The 17,846-nt window shown below is 40.3% G+C and overlaps 2 pseudogenes; one reads left to right on the plus strand and one right to left on the minus strand.

Moving 5' to 3' along the window:
• The first annotated feature begins 6,213 nt into the window (after window positions 1-6,213).
• Window positions 6,214-7,189, plus strand: LOC110258248 (annotated as a pseudogene).
• Window positions 7,190-9,313: 2,124 nt separating this feature from the next.
• Window positions 9,314-14,741, minus strand: LOC110258250 (annotated as a pseudogene).
• Window positions 14,742-17,846: the final 3,105 nt, after the last annotated feature.

Below are 17,846 nucleotides of genomic sequence, written 5' to 3' on the forward strand. Positions count from 1 at the left end.
TCAAAGGTGTGAGAAGGATTTAGAACCCCTACAAGGGGTGTCTATATGGGTACTGTACATGCACTACCCTGGAACTAGCCACAATGGACGTCTGTCACACACCCAAGGCCTGAAGCAACAAAGTGGGGAAGTGGTACTGGAAACCAGAAAAAAAGAAACCGTAATACACAGCTATCTCCAAGAGCTATGACTTTTGCCTGAGCAATACAGGCTGCCTCATGTGTCCCAGCTGAGAGGGAGCCAAGGGAAAATAAACCAAACTAGCTGTTCTCTCTTTCTCTAATCCTCAACTCATGACCCTCATTGGCTGAATCCAGACAGAAGCCACATATCAAGGACTCCTTTGATTCAGACTTTTGAGTAGAGCATAGAGTTCAACATACATAGTGGGATAAAGAGTGGATCTGGGCGAGGGAGGAAAGACGGTGAAAAATATCCATCACACTTGTTTTTTTTTTGTTTGTTTGTTTTGTTTTGCTTTTCCCACTGTACAGCAAGGGGGTCAGGTTATCCTTACATGTATACATTACAATTACAGTTTTTCCCCCACCATTTCTTCTGTTGCAACATGAGTATCTAGACATAGTTCTCAATGCTATTCAGCGGGATCTCCTTGTAAATCTATTCTAGGTTGTGACTGATAAGCCCAAGCTCCCGATCCCTCCCACTCCCTCCCCCTTCATCAGGCAACCACAAGTCTCTTCTCCAAGTCCATGATTTTCTTTTCTGAGGAGATGTTCATTTGTGCTGGATATTAGACTCCAGTTATAAGTGATATCATATGGTATTTGTCTTTGTCTTTCCGGCTCATTTCACTCAGGATGAGATTCTCTAGTTCCATCCATGTTGCTGCAAATGGCATGATGTCATCCTTTTTTATGGCTGAGTAGTATTCCATCGTGTATATATACCACATCTTCCGAATCCAATCCTCTGTCGATGGACATTTGGGTTGTTTCCATGTCTTGGATATTGTGACTAGTGCTGCAATGAACATGCGGGTGCACGTGCCTCTTTTAAGGAGAGTTTTGTCCAGATAGATGCCCAAGAGTGGGTCATATGGAAGTTCTATGTATAGATTTCTAAGGTATCTCCAAACTGTTCTCCATAGTGGCTGTACCAGTTTACATTCCCACCAACAGTGCAGAAGGGTTCCCTTTTCTCCACAGCCCCTCCAGCACTTGTTATTTGTGGATTTATTAATGATGGCCATTCTGACTGGTGTGAGGTGATATCTCATGGTAGTTTTGATTTGCATTTCTCTTATGCAAGTGGATATTCTCAGCGAATGTCCATCACACTTGTAAAGTGGAACAATACACACTCATGTGATACTAGTAGTTTACTTTAGGGAAAAGATAGTGAAATTATGGGCCATGGAAAGAGGATGTTCAAAGGGAGACATATCTATTTGTACCTATTATTCAGTACATATGAATTTGCTTTTCGGATAATGTACTCACGGATTGTATGTGTAACTTTTAAATCTTAATGTATGTATACAAATCGACTATTATTATGTGGGATGTTATGGGTTTGTGTGTGAGAAAGAGAGAGAAGCTATCAGTCTTCATATCAGAAAATCATTAAATTTTTTTAATATTTATTTATTTTTGTCTTTTTATTTTAGGGCCGCACCCTAGGGGTCGAATCAGAGCTGTAGCTGATGGCCTATGCCACAACTCACAGCAACGCCAGATTCTTAACCCACTGAGCGAGGCCAGGGATTGAACCTGCATCCTCATGGATGCTAGGCAGATTCGTTTCTGCTGAGCCAAGACAGGAACTCTGAAAATCATTAAATATTTTAAAGGATTTTTAATGTCATTTTATTCCTCCTCCCAGAAAGACCACTTCCGGTTTTTTCTTCTCTCTTCAACTTATTTTTGTGTCCCTTTATTTATTAGGTATGGTCAGATATATTATATCTTATTGGAGATATTCTACAAGTTGAACAAAATAAAATATGCAAGAAATTCACGTGAATGTCTCCACATCCTTTTACTCAAACTAGCTTTGGTCTAAATGAAACCTATTTAAAATTACTGTCCAACACTGATCAGAAACAGACATAAAGAATCCCATATACAATCGCCTCAAAAAGAATAAAATACCTAGAAATGAAGAAAGACCAGTCCACTGAAAACTATAAGACACTGACAAAAGAAACTAAAGAACACACAAATAAATGAAAATATATTCCACTCTCATGAGCTGCAAGAATTAAATATCAATATTACCCAAAGCAATTACAGATTCAATGAAATCCCTATCAAATTCCAATGGCATTTTTCACAGAACTAGAATGAGTAATTTTAAATCTTTGTATGAAACACAAAATATCCTGAATAGCCAAATGAATCTTAAGGGCAAAGCCAGAGGCATCATGCTCCCTGATTTCAATCAATACTACAAAGCAGTCGTAAACAAAACACTATGATACTGGCATAAAAACAGACACATAGGAGTTCCCATTGTGGATCAGCAGTAACACGCCTGACTTAGTATCCATGAGGATGTGGGTTCAATCCCTGGCCTCACTCAGGGGCACTGCCGAGAGCTGTGGTATAGGTCGCAGACACAGCTCAGATCCAGCAGTGCTATGGCTGTGGCATAAGCCAGCAGTTGCAGCTCCGATTCAACCCCTAGCCTGGGAATTTCCATATGCCATAGGTGTGGCCCTAAAAACAAACAAGCAAAAACAGACACATAGATCCATGTAACAAAACAGAGAACCCTGGAGTTCCCTTGTGAGGTGGCAGGTTAAGGATCTGGCATTGTCACTGCAGTGGTTCAGGTCACTTCTGTGGTACAGGTTTGATGTGATACAGTCACTATTGCAGATCTGAAAAACTGCTAAGAAAATAAGTCTTAAAGATCTCTGCACAAAGAAAAAATTGTAACTTTGTATAGCGACTGATGGTTAATGTACTGTGATCATTTAGCAATGTATATGAAGGTCAAAGCACTACACTCTACACCTGAAAAATAATGTATTGTTGGATGTCAATGATGTTTCAATTTAAAAAATCATTGCCAATAAAAGAAACATTACAAAGATAATAAGTGAATAAAATAATCAAGTAAAATTAGTTTCCAGTGTTTTGAGAAATCAAATGAGTTTATTCTAAAACATATGTAACAACCTCAATTCAGTAGATAACTAATTGTACACCAGAGGCACTTCCATGGAGAACTCTGTCCCAAAGGAATTTGTCTGCTAACTCATCTGGGATAAGCATTAACGGGCTGTCTGAAAATAATGCCCAAGAGTCTCCGGGATATAATAGACTGCACACATGCAAAGCACTCTTGATATTACCTACTGTCGTCTTCCTAATATGGGCTTTCTTCTTTGGGGCAGCATTGTGTCGAATGGAATACACACTTCTGAATATCATTCTTAAATATTCATCTGTGTACTACAGATTTCTCTGTCCTAGGCCAGTTGGAAAAATTCAAATGTGTTCCTTTATAATTCCATTTGCTTAAACTATAGTTATCAACATAAGGTAAGTAAAAAGATACTTGTTTTAACAACTACCCTTTCTTAGGAGTTCCCATCGTGGCGCAGTGGTTAACGAATCAGACTAGGAACCATGAGGTTGCGGGTTTGGTCCCTGCCATTGCTCAGTGGGTTAACGATCCAGCGTTGCCACGAGCTGTGGTGTAGGTTTCAGACGCGGTTCAGATCCCACGTTGCTGCGGCTCTGGTGTAGGCCGGTGGCTACAGCTCCGATTCGACCCCTAGCCTGGGAACCTCCATATGCCGCAGGAGCGGCCAAAGAAATAGCAAAAAGACCAAAAAAAAAAAAACCTTCTTAGGGAAGGTTGGAATGTGTGTACATCAGTTACCAAATATACATAGGGAAACCAGACAGCATTTCATTTCTGGAAGTCTTCTCTAAACTTTGGAAATAACTAGTTTGGTGCCTATAGAAAGCAATGGATGTTTCTTTGTAATCAGAGTCTCTCAGTCTATCACTTAAACCCATCTTAAAAGCATGTAAATTTGAATAAACACTATTCCTGAAAGGTATTAAATACCTAAAGGAAATGTGTAGCCTTCATCCAATCATGTCAACTTTTAAAATATGCAGTAGAAATATGATGTGTTGACCCATCCACCTGTTTTATCCAGACATTTTGAAGTCACCTCTCCTTTCTTCTATAACATTTTCCTACACAAAACTTAAAAGTCTCTGTCAATATAAATAATACGCTGTGTGATGAAAAATGATGTACAAAAAGATACACTAGAGAAGTTCCCTTGTGGCACAGCAGCTTCAGGATCCCACGTTGCTGCAGATGTGGCAAAGGCCAAAACTGCAGTATGGGTTGAATCCCTGGCCTGGGAAGTTCCACATGCAATGGGTGTGGCAAAAAAAAAAAAAAAGATACACTAGAATGAAAAAGCTTAGTGGAGATGGAGAGACAAAGGACTTGAAGCATTCCCAGACAGGAGCTCCCTGGAGGCCTATCTGCTAAGAATCCAGCATTGTCACTCCTGTGGCTTAGGGCACTGCTGTGGCTCAGCTTTGATCTCTGAATGTCTGCATGCCTAGGGGCAAGGACAAAAGGAAAAAAAATTCAGAGATAAAGAGGCCCTGATGTCCTGATGGAATATTATTGGAAGTAGATCAAAAATTGGACAAAATGTCATGATATCAGAGAATTGAAAGTAATGAAATACCAGGAGAATGACATGGAAAAGATCAGACTTCAAGCATAGAATTTTAGAGCTTAGCTATACATCTATGGAACCTTGAAAACTGGATTTATAGTCTCATTATCTCAATACCTCATTTAAGGGATTCATGGCTTTTTGATCTTTAGATCCTCCCTAGTCATTAGCAGACAACTGGGATGAATGATTAACAGTATCTTACAATTCAGATACTAACATTTCCTTTGTCATAACGTTTGGGAATAGGTACTAGATGATTCATGGGTCTGAAAGGTTTACTGTAGTGTTTGGCACACAAGGCTCATTAAGGATTAGCTGGAATTATTATTATATTATCTCACTGTGCACAACAGACCTAGGGTTCTTTTGGAATCAAAATAATATCTTAGCCCAGGGGAGTTCGATGTGACACCTCACACAATGGCCTTGAGGACTCAGAGAAACAGAGTATGTGAAAACTGTGCTTTGCCAGCCTCCAAATGTAATCTGCTGCCTCTAAACCAATGACTCTCTGGTCCTCAGTGGAAATGCTTTCCTCCTGTTCCAGTTCCCTGGACATAAATGTCGTATTTGTAGCTACATATAAGTAAGTAAGCTGTTGATAACAGGCCAAGGCCTTACCTAAAAACAAGATAAGCCCCCGGGATAAAGAAAAACTCCTACAAGATAGATAATAAATTCTGACATGAACAATCAACGGCCTGGTTTCAACAAAGTAGTTATGCAAGAAAAGGGACATCCAACAACAAATGTTTGAGTTGGGGGAAACATAATTTATAGCTAAATTCTCTCAGTTTATACTTCAGCAAGCTGTCATCTAAGGGTTTAAGTTTCTTGCTCAATTCTAAATGACCAAGATGGATTTAAATTGTAAAAGCCTTCTTAGTCCCCATGGGGATGATGTAATAATTCAACCTGCATCTGCACAAGCCTATCTAGATGATAACTAAAGGCTAGGGCTAGGTTCTCTCCACCTCCTCCTTGTGCTAGAACTAACTCCACCCTTTCACTCTTCTTAACATTTCAGTAAGGCCTTGCAGCAGGGATTCTGAAAAAGACCTATCTGATTCCTAAGACCCAGCCACATCTACTTCATCGGGCACCTGAAGGTAGGAACCAATAAACTTAGCTGGTATTTCTGCAAACCAAGGGATGAAAGAGCATTACTTTGGAGCATCGGAAACACAGTCACTTCTGCTTGGCATTCAATCCTTACCAGAGCCCAAGGACATGCTTATTGTCATCTTTATCACACAGAGTACTAGATTCCATTTCAGAAAGGTTCGGTTACTTGCTTAAGGTAGCTGTCTTTATACTGTAGGGTCATGAGGAGAAATTAAGTCCCCTGGTGTGACATCTTTTAATTATCCTCCCCCACCCACCCAAGTGACTGCACCCAATCTTCTATGAATGGATGCTTAATTGTGTGCATATATTCCCACTATACACAATTGTGTTTGTCATTTCTCAAAATCTTTCTACACTTCCTGCCACTGCTCTGATACAGGGGAAGCAAACTGCAGATAATGGAATGAATTAACAAAAACCATCCAGAAGAGTTTATTCTACTAAGCTTTGCAGATCGTCCCTTGCTGGAGCTTCCTCTATTCATTATTCTGCTTCTAACATACCCCATGGCCATGGTGGGAAACATAGCCATCATTAGACTCCCGTCTGCACAGCCCCATGTATTTCTTCCTCACCAACCTCTCCTTTCTGGACATGTGCTACACCACAAGCATTGTCCCTCAGATGCTGTTTCACCTGGGAGGATCTGAGAAGACAATCAGCTATCTGGGCTGTGCCATTCAGCTTTATTTCTTCCACATAATGGGAGGCACAGAATGTCTGCTTTTGGCTCTTATGTCTTTCGATCACTACGTGGCCATCTGCAAGCCTCTGCACTACACCCTCATCATGAATCGGTGCACCTGTATCCTACTGGTGGCCACTGTGTGGCTGAGTGGAATGACCTACGCTGTCTCAGAGGCCACTGTCACATTACACTTACCACTCTGTGGTCACAACACACTGGATCACTTGGTATGTGAGGTTCCTGTTCTGATAAAGGCAGCCTGTGTTGAGAAGGGCTCCAATGAGCTCACACTCTCTGTGGTTTGCATTTTCATGTTAGCTGCGCCACTATGCTTCATTCTTGCTTCCTATGCTTCTATCGGACATGCTGTATTTAAGATTAAATCTTCGGAGGGAAGAAAAAAAGCCTTTGGCACATGTTCCTCCTATCTCATTGTAGTTTTCTTCTCTTATGGTCCAGGCATTAGCATGTACCTTCAGCCCCCTTCCTCCATCTCTAGGGACCAGCCCAAGTTCATGGCTCTCTTCTATGGAGTGGTGACTCCTACACTCAACCCTTTCATCTACACTCTGAGGAACAAGGATGTAAAGGGTGCCTGGGGCAACCTGGTGAGGAGCGTTTTCACTTCCAAGTGATAGTTCGCAGACATCAAATGACATAATTTAACAAGTGAGTAGGTATATAGGAGTTTCTCTGACAAATCATTCTTGTCTCATACTTCCCCCGATCATGGCACAGGGTCTTCTTGTCCTGTGTCCTGTTTCTCATGTTCTTTCTAATGCTCTTAGACCAAGGGGACACTTGGCTAATAATGCACCCATAAGGGCACTGTTTGTGGAAATGTATTAAAAAGAGTTCTATTCTGGTGGCACATACTAAAATTCTGATGGAGTTAAGAAGTGAATAAAGTAATAATATAAACCCATTCATTCAAGCTAGTCACCACAGCAACTATTCATCAGTGGATTTCCTATGACAGTGTCCCTTAAGAAATATTTCACCACTTTCTGCAAGATTGGCCATGTCTAAGAGGGCAGCACGCTGCCACTGGGCATTCAGAGTGAGACACTCTAAACCTTAGACCACTGGGCATCTATCCAGGGAAAACCATGACTCAAAAAGACACATGTCCTCCCAATGTCCATTGCAGCACTCTTGTCAATACCCAAGACATGGTAACAACCTAAATGCCCATTGACAGAGGAGTGGATCAAGAAGATGTGGTACATATACACAATGGAATATTACTCGGCCATTAAGGAACGAAATACTGGCATTTTTAGCAACATGGACGGACCTAGAAATTATCATGCTAAGTGAAGTCAGTCAGACAATCAGACACCAACATCAAATGCTTTCACTGACATGTGGAATCTGAAAAAAGGACACAATCAACTTCTTTGCAGAGCAGATACTGACTCGCAGACTTTGAAAAATGTATGGTTTCCAAAGGAGACAGTTTGGGGGATGGTAGGATGCACTGGGGTCATGGGATGGAAATCCTATAAAAATGGATTGTGATGATCATTGTACAACAATAAATGTAATAAATTCAAATAAAGAAAGAAAGAAAAAAATAAATAAATAAACCTTAGACCAACCATGAGTCTCATGAGACAATCAGCCTCAACTTATGGAGACGCTATTTCTTCTTGAAAAACTCATTGTTGGTCTTGTTTAACAAAAAAAGTATACAGGGTTTGAATATTTACCTAAAAACCTTAAAATGTATTCTTAAATATTAAAATAAATTAAATAGGTGGACAAAATATGTGCATAAGTGTCTTAACATTTCTTTTAAAGAGCATAAGCATGAACCTTCTGAATCAGTAAGAGAAAATTAGTGATATAATAACGAACCACAACATGTAAACATTTGGTGCATGATGGAAACAGCCAGGAATGCCTTCTGAAACAGTGCAAGAATCATTATGAGAAAGAAACAATTGATATTTCTAGAATGGAAAGCAACTTGATTACTTCAAGCAACACAAGTAGCTCTCTGATGCTCAGAATCTGTATCATTAAAAGGGAAAGTTACCTTAGTTACAAAAATAAACTTAGTTCTAGGATTCATACTCAACCTAAAACTTCATCGAAAAATTAGTTATGTTTTTAAGCAAATAAAGGATTTTATTGTTACTTGATACTGAATCAATATGATGAGAAATCAACAGTGTTGTGTAGTGAAGAAATTAACAGGTAAGAAAAACGAGAATCATTGGAACTTTTCTGGCATGCATTCTGGTACAATCAAAATCTAAGCAAACTATTGGTTGGAGAATGGCATGTTCTTCCAAACAAGAACCAAATGTGACCCGTATCTAATTTTTGTGTGTGTGTGTCTTTTTGCCATTTCTTGGGCCACTCCCACGGCATATGGAGGTTCCCAGGCTAGGGGTCGAATCGGAGCTGTAGCCACCGGCCTACACCAGAGCCACAGCAACGTGGGATCCGAGCCACGTCTGCAACCTACACCAAAGCTCATGCAACCTATCATGGATTGAATAACACAGACAGATGGCTCCAGTCTTTGTTCACGTCCCCTCATACCCATTCCTGTGCAGCATATTCCCTAAACACATGCTCAGTTATCTCTTCTGAGTGTATCTCAGCAGTGCAGGCACAGATGTGTCATCAGATAATCACAGACACTAGCTCTGGCTTCCAGGCCAGATACAGGTGTTTTATGCACTTTTATTGGCCTCAGCGTCACATACTGTATTCTCTGTTTTACAAACGTGGGACGGGAAGGTCACTGGTATCAAATGATATTATTCTATTAATTTCACAAGTACACAGGCTTACTCTCACCCCATTAATCTCTTTACTGCCCCTCTTACCTCTTTGTTTCTCAAGTGTAGATTAGAGGGTTGAGGCTAGGTGGGACAACAGTATAAAAAAGGGCAATGAACTCTCCTTGATCTTGAGAACCTCCTGATGGGGGCTGGAGATATATAAACATTCCTGGAATGAGAAACAGGGACACAACCAGAAGATGGGCTCCACATGACCCAAAGACTTTCTGAAGTCCAGCTGTTGACTGCATCCTCAGCACAGCACGGGCAATCGCACCATAGGAGCTGAGAATGAGGATGAGAGGTATGAGAACAAAAACGGAGCTCGTGACCATGAGGGCCAGCTCATTAGCTGTCTTGTATCAACACAAGACAGTCGCAGCAGTGCTGGAACTTCACAGAAGAAATGGTCCGCTTGGCCATGTCCACACAGGGGTACCCAGGAGGTAAATGAGGAATGAAGTGCCAAGTTGGTGAAGCCACTTACCCAAGAAGCCACAGCCAACAGATGGCAGAAACGAGGGTGCATGAGGACAGTATAACGCAAGGGTCTACATACAGCTGCATAAAGGTCATAGGACACCACCACCAGCAGCACACATTCTGTGGATCCCAGTGCAAGGGAAAAGTAAAGTTGAGTCATGCAACCTACGTAAGACATGGCTTTTCCTGGGCCCCAGAGGTTGACCAGCAACTGGGGGATGAAGCTGGTAGAGATCCAGAAAAGACGGGTTTGAGAGGAAGAAGTACATGGGAGTGTGCAGATGGGAGTCCAGGTATGATAAGATAATGACGAACAGGTTGCCTGTCAATGTCATCAAGTAAAACATCAAGACAACCACAAAGAGTACTACTTCCACACGAGGCCAATTGGAAAAACCTAGTAGCCTCCAGAAGTTGCATTAAGTTTTTCCATCATCATTCACTCCTTTTACCTGACAAAAGAATTACACAGACTCAAAATAAATGGAAATACAACTGCCAAAGCAATTTCGAGAAAAAAGAACACAGCTACAAGTATAACCCTCTCATATTTCAGATTATGCTACAAAGCAACAGTCATCAAAACAGCATGGTATTATCAAAAACAGACATATAGGTTCATGGAACAGAAAAGAGAGCCCAGAAATATGTAACTTCAGCATGCTACAGGCACAGCCAAAAATAAAAATCAAATAAAAATAAAATATCTCCCCACAAATTACTTGTTAATTACAAAATGAAAAGTAGTAGGCTTTACCAGAGGAAAACCTGGTGGACATCACCATAGCCAAGTCATCAATATTAACGTCGCCAATGTTGAGATAAACCAACAGTATGTGACTACTGACATGTTGCTCTAAACTGGACACAATGTCACTTCAGTCATATGCCTGCCAAAAATGCACAGCCTGACTTTTAAAATGAAGAAATATGAGACAAACCCACACTGAGACAAGTTGGGCAAAAGAGCTGGCCTGCCCTCACAAAAATATCAAATTCAGAGTTCTCGTTGTAGTTCAGCAGGTAACAAACCCAACAAGTATCCATGAGGATGTAGATTCAATCCCTGGCCTCACTCAGTGGGTCAAGGATTCAGCCTTGCCGTGAGCTGTGGTTTAGGTCACAGATGCAGCTCGGATCCCACACTGCTGTGACTGTGGTATAGCCCAGCAGCTACAGCTCCGATTCAACCTCTAACCCTGGGAACTTCCATGTGCCTCAGATGTGGTCCTAAAAAAAACAAAAAACAAAACAAAACAAAAAGTACAGCTTGGGATATACTGATCTGTTGCATGAACCATCCTTCAGCATTCTTAAAGAATTTAGAAGGGATATGAGATAAGAGACAAAAAAAAATAAAACTACCAGATGTAAGTAAAGATAGGAACTTTATGGTTAAATTTATTTTTACCAGGGAGTGAGAAATAAAGACCTCATCAAAGACTGTTTTCACAGACTGTGGAATGAAATATCTCGGTTTTCAAAAATACGACATGATGGGAGTTCCCATCGTGGCGCAGTGGTTAACGAATCCGACTAGGAATCATGAGGTTGTGGGTTTGGTCCCTGCCCTTGCTCAGTGGGTTAACGATCCCGCGTTGCCATGAGCTGTGGTGTAGGTCGCAGACGTGGCTCGGATCCTGCGTTGCTGTGGCTCTGGCGTAGGCTGGTGGCTACAGCACCGATTTGACCCCTAGCCTGGGAACCTCCATATGCCACGGGAGCGGCCCAAAGAAATAGCAAAAAGACCAAAAAAAAAAAAAAATACGACATGATGGAGGAAAGAGTGGTGATATGAGTTTCCCCTTCCCATCCCCATATCACTAATCAGCTTACTTTACTCTTATGTTACTCCTTTAATACTCTTAAATTACCACTTGAGTAACACTCAAACAACTACAACTCCTTTCACTTCTGTCCTTTCGTGTCTGATCATACTCCCTCTATTTGCCCAATCGATGCCGCTTTATGTAGGGACCAACCTGATCTCTGGTTTTCATCTCTTTCACATCACCAACATAAAGAGATGGCTGGATGTACCATAGAGTCTAACCTACCACATCACACTAGGAAAGCAGAGTCCGAAAATTACTATGGTTATCATGCTACACAGCAGAGAATTCTGAGTCTACTAAAAGATCTGGTTTTAGCTGGAAGAGCATTAGAGCATTCAGTGTCTCAGGGGATAGACCCCTTCTCCTAGAGCAAATGGAGTTTTATGGAAACAAAAGAATAATGGGACATGCTTTCCTTGACTGGGGCCATTGGGAGGGTAAATCCCAAAGTGGTAAGTAATGCCCTTCAAGGAGTTGTCCTAGTTACAAGAGTGTCTCAAGAATACCTTCAACATGATACACTGTTGCCCAAAGAAAACAATGACTCTACAGACCAACCTTCACTGATGAACATGCTCATGAAGCTGTCTTTGTAGGGAAGGGAACAGGTTGTCCTAAAATTTCTTCCCCAATTCCTCATCATGCTAAGGGCCACATTTGAGGAATAACTTGTTAGGGGTGGTGTTAAGTGGGAGAGTAGAGAAGCATGAGACATTTGAAAAGTGGGATACATTAAAAACTAAATTGTACATTTTTACTATTAATTAGAGTTAATTGTCTCTGCCTAACATCTCTAAAATTCAAGGCCACGTTTAGCCCTGCAAAATATTGAAAATAATCTTTGAATACCATTCAAACTATAACCCAGAAGGTAACCACCAAAACTCTGAAAATTAACGTAACTATTTAAAATTTCCAAAATATTTTTATGAATGATTTCCCTTGCTGTCTTATCAAGAGTTTTGCTATAGTATATAAAAAATGAAATTAAGACTATATCCAATAATTGACTTGTTGCTGTAACAAAAAAACATTATACGATGAGTTTATAAATTAATGAATATTTTCAAATTTTTATATTGTTTCTGGTTAATATAGTCCATCTATAGAAAGAAAATCTGAGTTTGAAAATTATATTTTATAATGAGATTATATTATATTATAGTTGATTTATAATTTAGTTCCCTGTGCTACACAGTAGGACCTCATCACTTATCCACTCTAACTGTAATAGTTTACATCTACTAATCCCAAACACCTAGCCCATCCCTGGGCCACCACAAGTCTGTTCTCTAAGTCTCTGAGTCTGTTTCAGTTTTTTTAATAAGTTCATTTGTGCCATACTTTAGATTGCACATATAAGTGATATCATTTTTAAAAGTATGATTTTAAGAGAGCATTTGGGTATTTTGCTTTCTGTTTAAGAGAAGTACCAGAAAACAGTCTTTATGTTTCTGTGGTCTTGGCTGTTGTAAGCATTCAATAAGAAAAAGATATAAACATTTTCCACAGTGCTTAAAAAAAAAGAAAAAGAAATATATATGCTGATTTTAGGTAATTTTCAGAGTCCATACTCATTCTCAGTGATATGAAACCAATGCAAAACATTTTGTCAGATTATCATAGACCATAAGGCACAAATCATGCGTGGAGGATTAAAAGGGAGAAATGACATTAATTAATCTCTGTAGGATTCTGGTAAATTGAGTATTTTATTTGACAAGGGTGTGAATTAGAATAGATTATAAACTATTAAATTATCATGGACAGAGCTTCAAGTGGAGTAGAGTTCTAGACACTGGTATTTGTTTATTATTAAATATGATTTATTTATTTTCCCATTCTTTTCATCTTCATAAGCTATTAGGAAAAAATAAACACTTCAAGAGTGAGAACACACCAGTGACTTATAATATGATGATACCACTGAGGTTGGGGTAGAACAGGGCCTAGGTCATCAAAATGCCAGAAGAAGCTGTTCATTCTCATCTAATTGAGATAAATGTTAATACATAAGATTTGAAAGAATAGATCAAATTATAAGGATATATCAAAAATAACCCTATCATTTGTATTCTAAGGTATTGCCTGGTCATTTAGAAGCTTATTGGGTTCACAGGTTGACTAGATCCCACAAGGGCAAGTTTACAAGAATTAATCATTTGTTTAAAGTGATCTTGGTTTTCCCTGATCCAAAGATAAAAGTCAGAATGTCAGTGGCATGTAGGGAAACATCTCTTGGGTTAAATATGAGTGGAAAAATGAAAGATTTGAAACTCCCCCAATTACAGAAAGGAAAGAAGGAAAAATATTGAGCTTACTTCCCCTTGTACATACTCAGATTTTGGAAATCACTTTCGTATACCTGACAAAATAAAAAGACATACAACGTTAGTAAGTATTCACAGTCAAGACCCATAATAATCATCCCCAAAAATGTGTGCATCTCCAATATCATATCTGTTTAATGTCTCATTGCTAAGACTTCTACTCAAATGTGCACTTCTCCCCTAAGAGCATTTCATTTTGGAGTTGTCAATCATGTCCTTTTCACCAACACTCACTATCTTCCCAAGAGGTAAAACAAGGCTATGAGAAAAGAAAAGGAACAATATCAGATCTTTAGAAATCTGTATTTTGGTAGGTTTCTCTGACTATTCTGCTCTAGAGCTAATTCTTTTCATGATTTCCCTCACATTTTATCTGTTTCCTCTCCTGGGAAATATAAATATTTTCTTGCTTTCAACTCTAAATTTTCAGTTCCTCAAACCAATGTTGTGTCAGGGAGTCACCTTTTCATTACTAGAAGTGTGTCTTACCATAGGCTCCATTCACTCAATGTTATATAGTCGTATCTGGGGTGCAGATAAAGGTCATAACCTATCTAGGTTTGCCATCAAGCACTGGAAAAGGTGAAATGTATTCACCTGGCTGTCAAGACATATGACAAGTAAGCTGCAGTCTGGAAAACCTTGTACTAAATGGCATCATGTACTTACAAATTTGGTAATGGTCATATTGGACCCAAGGTCCAGATGCTGCACTACTGTGTAGACACTATGACCCTTAAGGCTTTTGTCTTCACAACCCTTATCATTGGGTCTCATTCTCTCATCTCTCATAGGTACATTGCATGTGATAACTTGACCTTAACCTTGTTTAGCATTGGTATTACTTCTTCTTAAATGTTCAATATAGTACTAGTGTAGATACATAAGCCTGTAGGTTTTTAACTAACTCAGGAGCTGGAGAAAAGAAAACCTTCAACATCTGTATTTCCTGATCATGTATTTCTCCTATGCTACCCCAAGTTAGGTGATGATGGGATGATGATGATGATTGATAGACAGATAGACAGACAGACAGACAGACAGACAGCAATGTATCAGATTATAGGTATAAATATCTCTCCAGCAAACAAAATTTTATTGCTAAAACTAGGGCAAGTTCCTTACTCTCTTCTGTGTAATTGCCACCTTCACCAATACCTTGAGAAACAAGGATGTCTGTGAAAATAAAGCTTAAGAAGGTTGTGTCTATTTTGAGAATTATTTTTTAAGTCTATATAATATATATATACATATATATGTATTATATATATACATATATATATATACATATATATACATATATATATATTCCCAGATGTAATATAATAAAGATGGTTCTGGTACTGACAAATCAAAAAGGCCCTTATTGGGGCAAGTAATGAGTTGCTTATCACAAGGAATATACAATAGCATAGTATTCCTAAGCTGTTTGTCCCCCATGCCTTCTTCCAAGACTCTAAATCACCCATTGATCAATAAGGCCTTCTAGTTCTGGAGATTACAATGACCTGCACTTGTTACAAACTTGCCTTTACTGTACACTAGAATTTTCCACTCTCAAGACAAATTCTTTAGTTTTCCCTGGCAGCCTGGCTCCCACCCCTGGGGTTGGGGATACAACTCCACACGTCATGTCATCTACCTGCAGCTACAGCAGCCAGCTGCAAGCAAGGAGACTAATCATTGCCCAGGATGATCCAACGACAACCCAAGGAATGGAATATTTGAATCAAACACTTCAAGAAAAGAGTTATTTTGCAGATGAGATTAAGATGGCCAAATAGAAGGACTGGAGTTCAACTTCTCTCCTAAAAACAACAAAATTAAAACCCAATGCTGAACAACCTTCAACCAAATGGACTGGAAACTTTCAAAAAGATATCCTACTCCAGAAGACAAATAGGAGGCCACATCAAGAAGTAGGAGGGGCGATTACATGATATAAACAACCCCACACCTCCCAGGTGGGAAGCCCACAGACTGGAAAGTAACTGTATCACAGAGACTCACCTACAGGAGTGAGAGTTCTGAGCCCCACATCAAATCCCCAGGCCTAGGGATCAGGCACTGGGAGAAAGAGCCCCTGGAGCATCTGGCATTGAAGGCCAGTGGGGCCTGTGTGCAGGAGCTCCATGGGACTGGGGGAAATGGAGACCCTGTACTTGAAAGACTCACACAGACTTTCATGTGCACTGGGTCCCAGGGAAAAGCAAAGGCTCCATAGGAATATGGGTCAGACCTGACTGCAGTTCTTGGAGGATCTCCCGGGAAAACAGGGGGTGACTGTGGCTCATTGTGGGGAAGGACATTGGAAGCAAAGCTCTTGGGAATATCCATCAGCATGTGTTTCTCTGGTGGTGGCCATTTTGGGAAAACCTGACCCCGCCCATCAGCGCCGAGAAGCCCCAGGCCAAACAACAATCCAAGTGGGATCACAGCCCACCCATCAGTAAACAGGCTGCCTAAAGAGCCCAGGCACACAGCCACGTCTAATCTCACCCAGGGACAAAGCCCTATCCAGCTGGTGCGCAGCCCTATCCACCAGTGGGCAGGCACCTATCCCTCCCATCAGGAAGCCGAGAGCAAGCCCCTGGACCAACTTCAGCCACAAGGGAGGCAGACACAGAAATAAGAGAAGTTAAAACTGTATTATCGGAGTTCCCATCGTGGCGCGGTGGTTAACGTATCCGACTAGGAACCATGAGGTTGCGGGTTCAGTCCCTGCCCTTGCTCAGTGGGTTAACAATCCGGCGTTGCCGTGAGCTGTGGGTAGGTTGCCGTGAGCTTGGATCCCGCATTGCTGTGGCTCTGGCATAGGCTGGCAGCTGCGGCTCCGATTGGACCCCTGGCCTGGGAACCTCCATATGCCACGGGAGCGGCCCAAGAAATGGCAAAAAGACAAAAACACAAACAAACAAAAAAAAACTGTATTATCTGCAAAAAGGGCACCACACCAAAAACCTATAAAAATGAAAAGACAGACAACTGTAGCTCAGATAAGGGAGAAAGAAAAAAACCTCAGAAAAAACAAATTCTTTAAACTTGTGTGAACAACACAAAAGCTACATAGAAGATAGAAATGATGTACAATAGTCAAATATTTATAGATTTATAGGAAATTATCACTTTTACTAGAATCTTTATTCTCTCATATCTGTTTTTTGTCATTCTTTTATGATAACACCAACTGTGCCACTCCCTTCAGTCAAAGAAATCACAAAGGAAATTAGAAAGTCTTTGAGGAGTTCCCGTCGTGGCGCAGTGGTTAACGAATCCGACTAGGAACCATGAGGTTGCGGGTTCGGTCCCTGCCCTTGCTCAGTGGGTTAACGATCCAGCGTTGCCGAGAGCTGTGGTGTAGGTTGCAGACGCGGCTCGGATCCCGCGTTGCTGTGACTCTGGCGTAGGCCGGTGGCTACAGTTCCGATTCGACCCCTAGCCTGGGACCCTCCATATGCCGTGGGAGCGGCCCCAAAGAAATAGCAAAAAGACAAAAAAAAAAAAGTCTTTGAAACAAAGTGAAAATTAAAATAGAAAATGTCAAAATATGTGAGATGCAGCTAAATCAGTGCTTAAAGAAAAATGTATAGATTTAAATGCTTATTTTAAACAAAGGGAAATGATCTAATATCAATGACAGAAGCTTTTACCTTAAAAGGCTAAAAAAGGAAGATGATGTTAAACTAAAATTTAGCAAAGGAAAGGGAATGGTAAATATAAAAGTAGATCTGTGAAATACAAAGTTATTGAAAATAAAATATGAAACTGACAAATCTCTATCTAGACTGATTCACACAAAAGTGTGGGAGATATAAACTACTAGATCAGAAATAAAATGGAGGTCAGTAGGAATCCTACAAACATTAAGAGGACAATAATGGAATATTATGAATAATA

Source organism: Sus scrofa, unplaced genomic scaffold, assembly GCF_000003025.6.
Source record: "Sus scrofa isolate TJ Tabasco breed Duroc unplaced genomic scaffold, Sscrofa11.1 Contig1724, whole genome shotgun sequence".
NCBI classification, from domain to species: Eukaryota; Metazoa; Chordata; class Mammalia; order Artiodactyla; family Suidae; genus Sus; species Sus scrofa.